This window comes from Symphalangus syndactylus, chromosome 7, assembly GCF_028878055.3.
Source record: "Symphalangus syndactylus isolate Jambi chromosome 7, NHGRI_mSymSyn1-v2.1_pri, whole genome shotgun sequence".
Taxonomy (NCBI): Eukaryota; Metazoa; Chordata; class Mammalia; order Primates; family Hylobatidae; genus Symphalangus; species Symphalangus syndactylus.
In genome coordinates, this window is record NC_072429.2 from 27,531,275 (window position 1) to 27,547,907 (window position 16,633).

The following is a 16,633-nucleotide window of genomic DNA, read 5'->3' on the forward strand; positions in this document are numbered from 1 at the left end:
ACCAGATTTTTAAAAAATAAATAACTAATCACATTTCATAAGCACTGAGAACTGGGACCTTTCTCCAAATTTCTGGCCAGCCTGGGGCAGAGCTGAGATGTTCTGGCTCCCACCATGCCCAGTGCTTTTGCGACATGACCTCTTAGCATTTGATTAATTTCAGTGCATGCAATGCAGAGTTTTTCTTCTTTAAAGATAGTCTCCAGGACTGTCCTTTTTATTGTAAATCTAGCCACTACAAAATGTATTAAATGTCTAAGCCAAAGATCTCAGGACTGGGAATCAGAGGAGCAGACGCTAGTCCCAACTATGGTTACGTAACAAGTCTGTTACGTAACCATGTGACCTTGAGCAGGGTCTTGGAAACAGCCTGCTGGTTTTCCAATCAATACTCATTCCCAACCGTTTTCTCCCCTGATGCCCTCTTCAGCTCTAAATGTTGGTAAGTTTAGCGACCACTTTTTCAGCCACCTTTGTTGCCCAGCAAAGCCAAAACACCGAGTTCTGGCCAATGAGATATAAGAAAATTCTGCTGGGAGGGTTGCTGAGAAGCTTTGGCTTTTCTGATGAAAGACAGAGCAATGGCTAGCATCACCCTTTCCTTCCTTCCTCCTCTCTTGAGCAGAAAAAAATCTCGAGAATCTTCAGAGGACACCTTGTGCCCAGCATGAAAGCCATCATGCAAAACTCAAGTTAGAGACTCCAGGCCAGGCACTGTGGCTCATGCCTGTAATCTCAGCACTTTGAGAGGCTGAGGTGGGCAGATCACCTGAGGTCAGGGGTTCAAGACCAGCCTGGTCAACATAGTGAAACCCCGTCTCTACCAAAAAAATACAAAAATTAGCTGGGCATGGTGGTACACTCCTATAATCCCAGCTACATGGGAGGCCGAGGCAGGAGAATCGCTTGGACCCAAGAAGCAGAGGTCGCAGTAAGCAGAGATCACACAATTGCACTCCAGCCTGGGCAACAGAGTGAGACTTTGTCTCAAAAAAAAAAAAAGAAAAGAAAAGAAAAAAGCAAGACTCCAGACCCTCATGGTATCATGGAGCAGCTGAACCAACCACTCTATCTACCTACCCCAGATTTCTTGACACGTGAGAAAGACAGATCCATATTTGTTTCTCTTTTATTGCGGTGAAATATTCATAATATAAAATGCAGCATTTTAACCATTTTCAGGTGTACAGTTCAGTGGCATTAAATACATCCATATTGTTGTGCAACCATCACTCCACCCATCACCAGAACTATTTAATCAGACCCCCATCTATGAGAGGCTGCTGGCCAAGTCAGAAAAAGGACCCATGCCAGCACAGGAAGAAACCTGGGGTTTGGTGTCAGAAAATCTGGTTCTGCCCTTCATGGCTGGCATGGGCCTGGTGAAGACATGGAGCACTCGATTTCCAGTCACATCAGGTGGGGATTTGGTGATACCCTGCTTCACTGACCTCTGGGAGGTGTAAAACAAGTGAGGACATAAACCTGCAGGCCCCCCTCTGAAATCTTCAAGTGTCATACCCTTAGGAGTCCATCTCCCTGCTCCCATGCTCAAAAAGAAAGTGAGAAAACTAAGGGCCAAATGCAGCCATAGAAGATACCTCACTAGGTCCCTAACAACCCTGTGCAGGAGGAATTCTCATCCCATTATTACAGATAAGGAAACTGTGGCCAAGGTCCCTGTTCCAAGGGCAGCCTGAGCATCAGCAGGACTCACCTGAAGGTGGGGAGAGGCTGGGGGATCCCACAGGAAAGCACCTTTACTGTCCTTTCATTCAGTATTTTTGGAGTCCCTGGTACCGTCTCTGTCCCTGGCACCATCCTCAACTTTTTGGATACAGGGGTGAATAAGCCCCTTCCTTCCCATGGTTTCTCATCTCCAAAGGACCAAATGCTTGAATTCTAAGTACTGGAGGCCACTTCCTAAGGATCAAGGGCACTATTACATGAAATAAATAATTGATGGTCACAGTGCCTGGCTCACAGGAAGCACTCAGTGAATGGCAGCTATGTCCACTGACTAGCTGTGATCTTGAACAAGTTATTTAACATCTTCGAGCCTCAGTTTTCTCATCCTTCAAATGGAAAGATAGTACCTACCTCATAGTGTGGTTGTGAGGATCAAATGAAATAATGTTCAAAAATTGCTTTAAAAGGTACCTGATCCAATAAGTAAAAGCTTATTGTAAAGTAAAATGTACCGGATCCAATAACTAAAAGCTTATTGTTATTAGTTTTATTGTGCTATTTAGAACCTGAAAGAAGTATAATTCTGGACCCTGTGCTTCTTGCAAGGTTTAGGGGATGAAGGGGTGGTTTTTACCTGGCCTTGGTGTCTGTGAGAACCGGGTTGGCATGGAGGAATCATTAATCAGCCAGTGGGGATGAGAAAGCTGGTCCAGTCTGTTAGCAGATTTAAAAGCCTCTCTGGTGTAAAATCCCTTTCTTATAAATGAAATCGTCAAAACGTCCCCATATGGGGGTATCAAGATGCCGTGAACCCCATTCTTGCTTTCAGGGCTTGTACAGTCTGGTGAGAAACAGAAAAGGGAAATGGTGGTGAATATAATAAAATATAACCTGGCTGCTGGCTGGATTAAAGATATGTGCACCATAAATATTTCTTTTTACAAAGTTTTCCATCTCCCTGGAGGAGCCCTTGCATTCCCTTTCACCTTCTCTGGATGTAATTTAATTTGGCATAATCCTACCAATTCACCTTACCTACAAATCAGACTTTAATCATCTCTGTTTCATTTCAGTATAGCCCTTCTTCTAGGGCGGCGTTTGGGAGCAAAATGTATCTGGACAAGACTTTCTCCAGAGGGTCATATTATACCAAGGAAATGAATTCCCTCTCTCAAGCTCATAAACCGCAAAAATAAAATCAGCATTCTGGCTGAAGGCGGAGGAAACCAGGCGCGCATACAGAAAACCCTCCTTCGGCGGGAAGCGCTGGGCGGAGCTGATTTGCATTTACCTTCAGGCAGGCCCGGGTTCCGCAGAAGGCGCAGTGCGTTCTGGCAGCGCGCCCGCCCGCCGCGGTCATGCGCAGCTACTCCACCCGGTGGATGCTAGCGTATGACGGGCTGCAGGGCCCTGCAGCTGCTCACTAAGCTCCCCCGTCTCCTTTCATAAGGAGCACCATCCCTTCACTTCTATCCATTAGGCTGCTTGCAAAAGGAGCTAACCTGGGCGTGGGGGATTCCAAGGAACTGAATATTCCGCCAGTGGCTCGGGGGTTTGGTGAAGAGGGAAAGTCGAGGGACGAATCTTGGGTAAGCCACAGTGTTCAGTGAGCTTCCTCCTTCCCACGACCAACATACAGATAGGTGTAATGAAGCTGAAATGACAGCAAGAGCAACAACACCTGGAAGGAGTCCAGAGCGCAGGGGTATGCACTTGATCCTGAAGCAAGGAGACTGGGCTCACACCTGGGCTCACCACTTACCAGCTCTGTGCTCTTAGGCAATTCCTTATCTCTTTGTGTGTGTGTGTCCTCACCTCTAAAACAAGTATGCTAATAGTGCCACCATCTACTGGGTGCTGTGGGGGTTAAATGAGTCAAGGCTCACAGGACCCAGTGCTCCATGGCCCAGGCTGGAGTGCAGTGGCACAATCAAAGCTCACGGCAGCTTCTCACCTGCAGCCTCAAACTCCTGGGCTCAAGCGATTCTCCCGCCTCACTCTCCTGCGATTGTTTTTCTCAGAGCAGGCCAACAAGGAGAGGCAATCCTAAAGCCCACTTCTTTTTCCCTCCCCATGAATATGAAGGTTGACTTTGGACATGTACAGAAGCCTTCCAGTCCTAACTCAGAAAGCTATGTCCTTCCAGCCACCAGCCGTTTGCTGGGCATATGGCCACCACACAGCAGTGACATCTCCCTGGAATCACAGCACTCAGAGCAACGCCCTATTTCAGCAAATTATTGCATGGGTTTCTGCTCAACGTTGTAGAACATCCTCCAGCCATGGCTTGTCCATTTCCCTGAAACTCCTCTTTATTGAGTGTTTGGGGTGTTTAAGGGTTAACCAGCCCAGTGGTCCCCCAACTTGTTTGAGCCAGGGTCCCTTTGTTCAAATGGAAATCTTAAACACAATTCCAAGATACACAGGAATTGGGGAGTATGGTGGCCAAAGAGGCTTTAGTTGCATCTGCAACGTTCTAATTTCTTACAAGGAAAATATATTAGTATATTTTTTGCATAATTAAAAATTAGTTTTTTTTATAAAGTCCTATATATAAAGTAGGCAAAAGCAGAGCTGCTCTGGCTGGAGCCTCACACCCACTCATTCCCTGACCCCTATTCACCACTGAGAGCCCTAAGACCTCTTCTCAACACTCCTAAATTCTGCAGAACAGTTTTATAGATGACAAAACTGAAGGACAGAGTTTGGTGCCGTGCCCAAACACCAGGATTAATGCCAGGGCTCAAACTTGAGCCTGGGTCTCCTGACTCCCATTTTGGCAGTTCCTGTTCGAATTCCCAGAAGATTGCCAACTAAAGATACTTTCTTTTCAACTTTTCATTCTGAATTCATTTCAGACTTAGAAAAATATGGCCAAAATATTTCACAGAAGTCCCATATTACTATCACCCAGGTTTCTCTAATGTTAACATAAACATGGTATAGTTATCCAAAACAGGAAATTAACATTGGTCAATACTACTACCTAACAGATAGACCTTATTCGAATTTTGCTAATTTTTCCACCAATGTGCTTTTCCTGGTCCAGAATACAATCTAAGACCCAATACTGAATTTAGTTTCGTGCCCTATAATCACCTCAAGTCGGGGACAGTTCCTCGGTCTTCCTTAACCATGCATGACCTTGACACATTTGAAGAGCTGGGAGCAGTTATTTCGTAAAATGTCCCACAAGTGAGATTTGTCTCACGTTTCTTCATGATTAAATTTGGGTTCTACATTTTTGTCAAGCATCCTACACCAGTAATACTGTGCCCTTCTCAGTGAATCTCATCAGGAGGGGCATGAAATCAATGTCTCTCAGTACTGGTGAAATTAACTTTGATCACTTTGTTTAGGTGGTGTCTGTCCACCAGTGTTCTCCCCTGTAGTACTCTTTTTTCTTCCGGAATTAATATATCTTGTGGGGAGACACTTTAAGACTATGTTAATACCCTTTTTCTCATCATACTTCTACCAACAGATTTTGTCATACGTAGATGATACTTGCTTGCAAGCAACAATAATTTTGCCTAATGGTGATTTTCTATCTCCATCCTTCTTTCTACATTTATTAGTTTGAATTCTACTGTAAACAAGAATTCTTTATTCTTCCTATATTCTTTTTAGTAAAACATTCCTAACTTTCGATGTTATCAAAGACCATCATGTTGACTCCACAGAACCCTTGGTATCTGACTTTTGGGTCTGCCCAGTTTTGAGGTATTCACTTCTGTGCCACCATAAAGAAAAATGCCTTCTTTATTTTGCATTTAAACCTTATGATTTTAGTTGCCATTAATAGAATTTTTGAGAGATGAGTGTGCTAAATGCCTTGCACTTAGCACACTTAGTGAAGAGGATGTTTTAATTATTCAAGAGAACTGCTTTTATGCAATTCGGGTGTACCCTTTACACATAAAAATTAATGCTAAATAGATGTAATTTCCATCTATTCATTAAAACAAATCCCAAAGCAGTCCAGAAATCCTTAGTAGCCTAATGTTATTCTTGGCACTTGAAAACAAAACTACTTTTCTTAAAGAAGGAAAACCATAACCTGTGTTTTATAAAACACTTATTCTCACTAATGGTGACCTTCTTGCTCCTTTTTTCCAAGTACCCTCCCTGTTTCCTTCTCCTGAGCAACCATTCACTCAACACTATTTTACCGAGAACCTACTGTGTGCCGGCCTCTTTTCTAAATTCTGGGGACAAACCAGTGGATAAAACAGACCTGAACTCCACCCTTTTGAGCTTCCAGTTTATTCAGGGGAGATAGACTACAAACAAATTCTTTAAGTGGTAGCTGCTTTGCAGTAACATTAAGAATCACAGGGGCAGAGAAACCTCTAATTTAGATAGCATGAACAAGGAAAGCCCTTCAGAAGAGGTAGGTGTGGTGAGATTTGAACAGAGAACAGAAAGAAGTAAGGGAGAAGCTGTGTGCCTTGGGGCAGAAAGTGCAATTCAGGAAAGGAGCAGCAAGTGCAAGGTTCTGTTTTAGGGGCAATGATTGGGTTGCATTTGCTAGTGGGAGGGGTTGTTGTGTGTCCCCTTTTGCTGTATGTACACAGCCTTCTTTTGCTAAGTCTTGCATTTTTAGTACCTTCCCATCTGCTTCTCCTCTCTGCTTAATTTTTTCAACATGTAGTTTTGAATATATTTCCTTGAGGCCTGATATAGGGGATGGATAGACAGATGATAGATAGATAGATAGATAGATAGATAGATAGATAGATAGATGATAGATAGATAGATAGATAGAGATAAATATTAATATAATGTATATATAGAGAGAGTGACTCCTTTTTTTTGATGTGTGACTGCAGACAGCTTTTAAGCCTTGCCTCTCCCTCTTACCTCTCTGCACCACACTCACACCTGGGCAAGCTGCTCAGAAAGCCTGGGTGCGCCCTCCTTTGGTATAGCATCTGAACCAAATTTGGGGTAAAGATTCACAACACACACCCATCTGTGCTGGTCAGTACAATAGGCGTGAGCCACAGCTATTGAGCACCTCAATTGGAAACATGGCAGGATGTGCTGTACATGCAAAATACACTTTGGGTCTCAAAGACAATATGAAAGAGGCTGGACAACATACAGACCCTGTCTCTACAAAAAACGAAACAATTAGCCCAGCGTGGTGGTGCACGTCTGTTGTCCTAGCTACTTGGGAGGCTGAGCTGAAGGATTGCTTAAGCCTGAGAGGTCCAAGCTGCAGTGAGCTTTGATCACACCAGTATACTCCAGCCTGGGTGAGCCTGTCTCTAAAATAAAATAAAATAATAAAAAACAAAGATAGTATGAAAGAATGTAAAATATCCTATTAATAATTTTTAAGTTGCTGGCACGGTGGCTCACGGCTGTAATCCCAGCACTTTGGGAGGCCGAGGTGGGTGAATCACCTGAGGTCAGGAGTTCGAGACCAGCCTGGCCAACATGGTGAAACCCTGTCTCTACTAAAAAATACAAAAATTAGCCGGGTGTGGTGGCGGGTGCCTGTAAACTCAGCTACTTGGGAGGCTGAGGCAGGAGAATTGTGGGAACCCGGGAGGCGGAGGTTGCCATGAACCAAGATCGTGCCATTGCACACTAGCCCGGGCCAACAACAGTGAGACTCTGTCTCAAAAATAATAATAATAATAATAATTTTTAAGTTGATTGTATGATAAAATAATATATATATCAAGTTTAAAGTATTATTAACATTAATTTCACCTTTTTAAACCTTTTTAATGGGAGTACAGCATTTTTGTTTTGTAGAGCTGGGGTTTCTCACTATGTTGCTCAGGTTGGTCTTGACCTCCTAGGCTTAAGCAGTCCTCCCGTCTTGGCCTCCCAAAGTGCTGGGATTATGGGCATGAGCACTGTGCCTGGCTACATGAAAATTTTTAATTAAATATATGGCTCATATTTGTCATTCACCTTCTACTTCTGTTAGATAGCATTAATATATTCCAAAGTAGTAACAATGACTATGTCTTAGTTTGTTACTTTTTTTAAATTCCTTCTTTTGGATTCTCTGTATTCTCTGAGCATGTATTTAAAAATAAAAAGACATTTCTTGGAGTTGTTGCTGGTGGAGGTAGGAAGGCCTTTTGGAGGATCTGAGAAGGAAAGTTCTCCCTACCCAAAAAGTCCAGAAAGGGAAAACATTTTCCAATCAGCCATGATTCTGAAACTGACATCTGCCCTCTCTCCACTGTTTAATTAATCTAAACTTGACCTGAGGCTGCCTCCATACCTTGAGTCCCTATGTAATGAACTGCAACCTAACTTGGTATAAACTGACCGAAAGCTAATTTAATATGTTTTTGTAGCTAATAGCTGAGCCTCAGCAGTAAAACACAGCAGCAAACCTCCAATCAATCATAGGCTGCCAACTGATCAGACCATGCTCAAATAAAGCAAACACCTAGCTGTAACCAATCAAGCTGTCTCTGTACCTCACTTCCGTTTGCTGTTCATAAATGCTGTCAGCCCATATCGTGAAGCAGAGTTCTCTGGACTTCTGCTGGTTCTGAGAGCTGCCCTATTGACAAGTCATTCTTCGCTCAGTTAAATTTGGTTAAATTTAACTTATCTATAAAGATTTACTTTCAACACTGTACATATACTGCTAGAGACAGGCAGCCTCTCTCTACAAGTATTGGAGGAAATGACTTTCTAATGGTGACTCTGGAGTTTGCAAATGCATTGGTGTGCCTTGCCCTGCAAGCCCCGGCTCGTTAGCACTGATATGCTGCTGTCATACATAGGAAGCCCAAGGTGCTGCTGACTACGACTTTCCTGTGTGCATCTCTAGGGTTGCCATATGTGCTTAATCCAGTCCATATCTACTCTCTACAAGCCCTCAGTGTCCCAGATCCTTGTCCACAAACCTGGAGGACCAAGCTGGGGATGGCTGTCCAAGCATGGATCCGCCTGCTTTGCAGACTGCTTTGCAGGGTAATGTTTTGGAACAAACTGTACAGACTTAGTCATGTAAAATGTTATTGCATTGAAGAGGTCAGAATTCAGAGCGCACTTGGCTGATCCAGCAACTGAATTTTACTACTACTGACTCTGATGAACAGAAAACAACTCTTCCACCTGTACATAGGCAGTCAACTCTTTCTACCAGAAGAGGAATGGACAGTAAGAGAAGGCAGAACGGGGGGAAGAAATCAAATGGATTTAATTAGATCATCATATAAAAACTGCAAATGTCCTATCATTTTTCAGAAAGATTCAATGTCTGCTTTCAAAGGATTTTACTATATGTATTTTCTTCACACAAGTAAATTTTAAAATTTAAGTCCGAGTGATTTCAATTCTGTAAATTTTGAAATTTCACTGAGTAAGAACAATACTGACTACTGACCCTCAAGAAGCAAGTCTACACAAATAGGCAAATTTGTCAGTTTATTGTTGGGGCTCTGAAAATGATACCCCAAAGTATGGAGCTTTCATGCAGAGTGCTTTGAACTAAGGGAGAACCAAAGCCTCCCTGAACTTCTGCCCTGCTGTGTCTCACCCGTTTCAAAAGCACAGGGAAGGGTGGTCTCTGAACTTGCCTCATCTGCCTAACGATAGATCTTCCAAAAAGGCACTCAATTGTCATGAGTTTCCTCCCCAGGAATCTCATTAATTAGGAAAAATTAACTGTATCACAGGAGGAGAACAGACTGAAGGTAAGTGCCAAGCCCAGATATTGTCACAAACTATCACTTATTCTTCTGAGGGCTGCTCCAAGACAACCTTTATTACTCTGGAGACTGTTTATCTGCATAACAAGACAACTTTTATTCACCATGCATTTCCTCTCCTTTCCCTCCCATAATTTGTGTCATGCCCCACCCCCAAATTAAGCTCTGAGCCTCAATTCCTTTCTGTAGCTCAGGATGCTACAGAAACTTTTATCATCTAGCCCTTCTTTGAGTCTCATATTTTGTGAGATTCCCATGCCTATGCACATAATTAAAATTGTTTTTTCCTGTTAATCTATCTACTGTCTATTTACTTCCCAGACTCAATGATCAAACCTTAAGAGGGTAGAGAGAAAGGTTTTCTGCCTTACATTACATTCCACCCAAGATCCACAAAAAGAGAAAATTTTACTTTTAGATAATGAAAAAGTTACCCAAAATATACAAACCCTCATATTTGACTTTACTCTTCTAACTCTACAAACTGAAGCCACCACTAGCTACTACAATTTGACCACCAAGGTATACATTTTTCTAACAGCTGTAATGAGGTATAGTTCACATACTATACAAGTGACTCTTTTAAAGTGTCTAATTCAACGGGTTTTCTACACTTACAGAGTTGTGCACCCATCACCACAATAAATTTTGGAATATTTTCAATACCCCATAAAGAAACACAGCACCCCTTCACCATCAACACCTGATATGGTGTGCATATTTGTCCCTCCAAATCTCATGTTGAAATTTGATCCCCAATGTTGGAAGTGGGACCAGATGAGAGCTGTTTGGGTCATGGGAGTGGAACCCTCATGAATGGCTTGAGCCATCCTCTTGGTGATGAGTGAGTTCTTGCTCTATTAGTTTACATGACAGCTAATTGTTTAAAGGAGCCTGGGACCTCTCCCCTCTCTCTCACTTCCTCTCTTGCCATATGATATGCCAGCTCCCCCTTTGCATTCCACCATAATTGTAAGCTCCCTGAGGCCTCACCAGAAGCAAAGTGGATGCTGACACCATGCTTCCTGGACAGCTGCAGAACTGTGAGCCAAATAAATCTCTTTTCTCTACAAACTACTCAGCCTTAGGTATTCCTTTATAGTAATGCAAAACAGACTAACACAAATCCCAATCCCAGTATCCCTCCTCCTCTACAAGGTCCTAGGCAACCACAATCTACTTTCCGTCTCTGTGGATTTGTCTATTCTGGACATTTTATATAAACTGAATTATATAATATGTGGTCCTTTGTGACTTTCTTCTTTTACTTAGCATAATATTTTCAAGGTTCATACATGTTGCAGCGTGTATCAGTACTTCATTCCTTTTGTTCCTGAGCAATATTTGATTGCATTGATATGCCACATTTTATTTACCCATTTATCAGTTGATGGACATTTGGGTTGTTTCCAGTTTTTTACTATTATGGCTAATGCTGCTATGAATATTCATGTACCTAAGTGTAATTTTAAAGTTAAGTAATTCTTGCCTAAGGCTTAGGATACATCCCCCCAAAAAATGAGAATAAAGCAAAGTTTTGCAAAGCAGCAAAGCAGAACTTTACTCTATCAGTGATTGCCACTCTTCAGTCACCTTTTCCCATGGAAGATAGTCCTTAACAGCCTGATTTGGGAACATCAAAAGAGGTCCATCTAAAAATGTTGTGTTAAGCAGATTCAAACACATTTTTTTTGTTTTGTTTTGTTTTGTTTTGTTTGAGACCAAGTTTCACTCTTGTTGCCCAGGCTGGAATGCAATGGCGTGATCTCGGCTCACTGCAACCTCCACCTCCCGGGTTCAAGTGATTCTCCTGCCTCATGTTGAATACAGTGAGTTCTAAATTTCTCTTCAAAGAATCAGTATGTCAGTATGTTCCATTCTTTGTTCTCCATTTTAAAGTTTAACTTCCTCGTTCTCCTCGCCCGTAGTTTCAGTAAACAACTTTTTCCACCAGTTCTAATCAGCAGTTCACATCTGTTCCCCTGGTCACCTGCTCCGTCCTGAGTCACCCCTGGTCTTCTGTTCCATCTGAGTCACCCCTGGTCACCTGCTCTGACCTGAATCATCCTGAGTTCTCTTTTCTGTAACTGCCCTTCCCACCAAACTACTCACCCCGCCACTCTGACTTGTTCCCCTTCTCTCTTTAAAATAGCCAATCAGAATTATCTCAGACTGTGCGGTCCAACCCTAGCCAATAGGGGAACGACATAGCAGTAGGGGCTACCTGCATCAGGAATAAAAACCGCTTCCCCTCCCTTGTTCAGGTGTGCTCTCACCATTGCTCCATCCACGAGTCACACTCTTCTATAGAAGTAAAATTGCCTTGCTGAGAAAATTGAATTTATATTTGAGTGCTATTTCTTTTGCGGCACCAAAAGTTTATTTATAACACTCAGCTTCCCAAGTAGCTGGAATTACAGGCATGCACCACCATGCCCAGCTAATTTTGTATTTTTAGTAGAGATAAGGTTTCATCATGTTGGTCATGCTGGTCTCAAACTCCTGACCTCAAGTGATTCGCCTGCCTTGACCTCCCAAAGTGCTGGAATTACAGACATAAGCCACTACATCCAGCCTCAAACACATGTATTTATTGCATGTCTAATGTAGCAGAGAAAAAATAATTTTTTTCTACTTTTCATGATTTTTAGCTGATACAACTAAAATTCCTATAACAAAAGACAGATTAACAACAGAAAAACAAACATGTATGTCTCATTTATACCACGGGAGATACACAGGGAAAATGAGTAATTCTCTAAGAGGTGGTTTAAATTCCATCTACCAAAACAAAAAAAAAGGGGGCGGGGTGGGGAAGGTCCAGTTTTGCCAAAATGGCCAGGCAAAACACCATAAAACAGCATTAGGTTTGTTATGCAGATTTAAGTCAGTGTCTTCTCCATTGGTAGGAGTGTATAATGATGTACAGTCATCCTTCTCTTCCTGGTGCAGAGAGGAAAACACCCTTAAATTGGAGATTTCCTTTGTAAATGTAAATTTTCCTTACAAAAGGGTAATTTCTACTCTTGTTTTCAGAGCTTCTCCTAGGTCTGCTATTTCTTAAAATAATTAGATCAACATAATCCTTATGCTAAAGGAGCATATTTTGGGGTGATATATTCTAGTCCAGTACAGTCATATACTGGGGTGATGTGTCTTGAACCTCATCACTAATAAATAAAAAGTGCTATTTGTAGTGGGTAAATCATTTTAAAATATTTTAAAAAATTTTTCTATACATTTTTTGTACCTCTTGGTCTTCCTCTGCATCCCTACCCCATTCAGTCATTCATTGCCTCAAGGAATAGATAACTCAAAGAATAGCAGAGAACAAAGGCTTTTGGATTTGTTATTGAACTGAACTTGGGTCTGCTCACTTGGCATAGCAAAGCCAAAAGCTGACATCAAGATTTGCTGTGAGATACTGCAGCTGTAGTTAAACAGCAGCAACAAAAACAAAATAAATTATTCATTAATTATAAAAAAAAAGATATTCAATAAGAGAAAGAAAAGGATTTATTGTGGGATGTCAAGCAAGGAGAATTGGTCAGATAATGCTTAAGGCCCAAACTCCCCATGGCTTATCAGCAAGAGATTTTAAGGGCAGGGGTACATTTCTGGAAAGCAGAAGTTATAGGCAAAATTGTAAATCAATATATGGAGGTTATACATTGGTTTAGCTCACAAAGGCAGGATATGTTGAAGCCGGGGCTTATAGGTCATAGATAGATTCAGTGATTCTTTGATTTGCAATTGGTTAAGAAAACAAAGCTGTGTCTTAAAAACTTGGGGTCCACAGAAAGGAATGTTCAGGTTTGGACTATGTGCATGACTTTCTTCAGGCCCCTCAGGAAGAAAATTAGAACAAGGAATGGCAGTCAGAGTTCAGTCTACGTGACAGCCTATGTAACATTTTCCATCTGGTGGGAGTCTGGGTTTCCGAAAAATAACTCAAGGACATATGTCAAGATGTTATCTTTAGTTTTTATAGGGAACCAAATATCTGTGTCTCTAACTTACTTGGGTGGCTATTGTTTTAAATTATTATTACCTTTTTGCTTATCAGGTTGCTCATTTATTTCTCAAGGCTAGCCAAGTGCCTGGAATTTCCCTTGAGATGACTCAAAATTTTCCTTTATTTCCATGCTTGGGGGAGGGGGCAGTGGGGCAAAAGGGCCCTGAAAGGGGACTCCTGCTCTCAGATTTTGAATCTTGGAAACCAGGCAATAAATTTAAGAACATATGTGATGAGTTAGATCGAACTGATGCATTATATCAAAGTTTTCTATCCTTCCCCACCAATTAAATTAAGTTCTTCCAGAATTGAGGAAGAGAAAATGTATGAGAGAAAAGTGAGCCCAGAAAAGAACCCCTGGAGAACCACAGGAAGGTTTATAGGATTACAGAGCAAAGTAATTGTGTGTCTCTCTTCCCTGGCAGAGCCTAAAAGAGGTGCCACAACCTCAGAGAAGAAATGACTGCAGGGTGTGCTTAGACAGAGGGAACCTAAACAGCCTTGCAAGAGTTTCCCCTTAACTCAGCACAGAGTGATGACAAAAAGATGACTTTATGCACTAAGAGTGGCTCTGAAGTACCACAGGGTTTTAGCTCCACTTAATGTCCTAGGGTTGAGGGAAGCACAGGAATTCTATGCATTCAGCAGAAGTATAGATGTAACAAGGAACATTCATCGACCTGACTTAGAACAAGAAATGACGTAGCAGTGACCTATGTGGATCAGTGGCCAAGGTCCAGGGCAGATTTTGGAGATCTTAGCAGATGCCAGCATGACTAGTGATATGGTTTGGCTCTGTGTTCCCACCCATATCTCATCTTGTAGCTCCCATAATTCCCATGTGCCATGGGAGGGACCTGGTGGGAGATGATTGAATCGTGGGGTGGGTCATTCCCATGTTGTTCTCTTGATAGTGAATGAGTCTTATGAGACCTGATGGTTTTAAAAATGTGAGTTTCTCTGCACAAGCTCTCTTTGCCTGCTTCCATCCACATAAGATGTAGCTTGTTTCTCCTTGCCTTCTGCCATGAATGTGAGGCCTCCCCAGCCATGTGGAACTGTAAGACCAATAAACCTCTTTCTTTTGTAAATTGTCCAGCCTCAGGTATGTCATTATCAGCAGCGTGAAAATGGACTAATATAGTAAATTTGTACCAGGAGTGGGGTTCTCATAAAAAGATAACCAAAAGTGTGGAGGTGACTTTGGAACTGGGTAGTAGGCAGAGGTTGGAACAGTTTGGAGGGCTTAGAAGAAGACAGAAAAATGTGGGAAAGTTTGGAACTCCCTAGAGACATGTTGAATGGCTTTGCCCAAAATGCTGATAGTGATATGGACAATAGAGTCCAGGCTGAGGTGGACTCAGATGGAAATGAGGAACTTGTTGGGTACTGGAGTAAAGGTGACTCTTCTTATATTATAGCAAAGAGACTGGTGGCATTTTGACCCTGTCCTAGAGATTTGTAGAACTTTTAACTTGAGAGAGATGATTTAGGGTATCTGGTGGAAGAAATTTCTAAGCAGCAAAGCATTCAAGAGGTGACTTGGGTGCTGTTAAAGGCATTCAGTTTTATAAGGGAAGCAGAGCATGAAAGTTCAGAAAATTTGCAGCCTGACAATGATAGAAAAGAAAATCCCATTTTCTGAGGAGAAATTCAAGCTGGCTGCAGAAATTTGCATAAGTAACAAGGATCCAAATGTTAATCCCCAAGATAATGAAGAAAATGTCTCCAGGGCATGTCAGAGGTCTTCACAGCAGCCCCTCCCATCACAGGCCAGGAGGCCTAGGAGGAAAAGATCGTTTCATGGGCCAGGCCCAGGGTCCCCATGCTGTGTGCAGCCTAGGGACTTGGTGCCCTGTGTCCCAACCACTCCAGCCATGGCTGAAAGGGGCCAATGTACATGGCTTCAGAAGGTCCAAGCCTCAAGCCTTGGCAGCTTCCATGTGATGTTGAGCCTGCAAGTGCACAGAAGTCAAGAATTGAGGTTTGGGAACCTGTGCCTAGATTTCAGAAAATGTATGAAAATGCCTGGATGCCCAGGCAGAAGTTTGCTGTAGTGGTGGAATCCTCATGGAGAACCTCTGCTAGGGCAGTGTGGAAGGGAATTACGGGGTGGGACCCACCGCACAGAGTTCCTACTGGGGTACAACCTAGTGAAGCTGTGAGAAAAAGGCCACCATCCTCCAGACTGCAGAATGGTAGATCCACTGAGAGCTTGCACTGTGCACCTGGAAAAGCCGCAGACACTCAATGCCAGATTGTGAAGGCAGCTGGGAGAGAGGCTGTACCTTGCAAAGTCACAGGGGAAGAGCTGCCCAAGACCTCGGGAACCTACTTCAGCATGACCTGAATGTGAGACATGGAGTTGAAGGAGATCATTCTGGAGCTTAAAGATTTGACTGCTCTGCTGGATTTTGGAATTGCATGGGGCCTGTAGCCCCTTTGTTTTGGCCAATTTCTCTTATTTGGAATGGCTGTATTTATGCAATGCCTGTACCCCCATTTTATCTAAGAAGTAACTAACTTGCTTCTGATTTCACAAGTTCATAGGTGGAAGACACTTGACTTGTCTTGGATGAGACTTTGTACTGTGAACTTCTGAGTTAATGTTGAAATGAGTTGAGACTTTGGGGGACTAATGGGAAGGCATGATTGGTTTTGAAATATGAAGATATGAGATTTGGAAAGGGTCAGGGGCAGAATGATATTGTTAGGTTCTGTGTCCCTACCCAAATTTCATCTTGTAGCTCCCATAATTCCTACGTGTTGTGGGAAGGACCCAGTAGGAGATGATTGAATCATGGGGCTGGTCTTCCCCATACTGTTCTCTTGATAGTGAATGGGTCTCACAAGATCTGATAGTTTTACAAATGAGAGTTTCTCTGCAAAAGCCTTCTTTGCCTGCTGCCATCCACGTAAGATGTGACTTGCTCCTCCTTGCCTTCCACCCTGATTGTGAGGCCTCCTCAGCCATGTGGAACTGTAAGTCCATAAACCTCTTTCTTTCTTTTTTTTTTTTTTTGAGATGGAGTTTCTCTCTTGTTGCCCAGGCTAGAGTGTGATGGCACAATCTCGGCTCACTGCAACCTCTGCCTCCCAGGTTCAAGCAATTCTCCTGCCTCAGCCTCCCAAGTAGCTGGGATTACAGGCATGTGCCACCACGCCCAGCTAATTTTTTCTATTTTTAGTAGAGACGGGGTTTCTCCATGTTGGTCAGGCTGGTCTCAAACTCCTG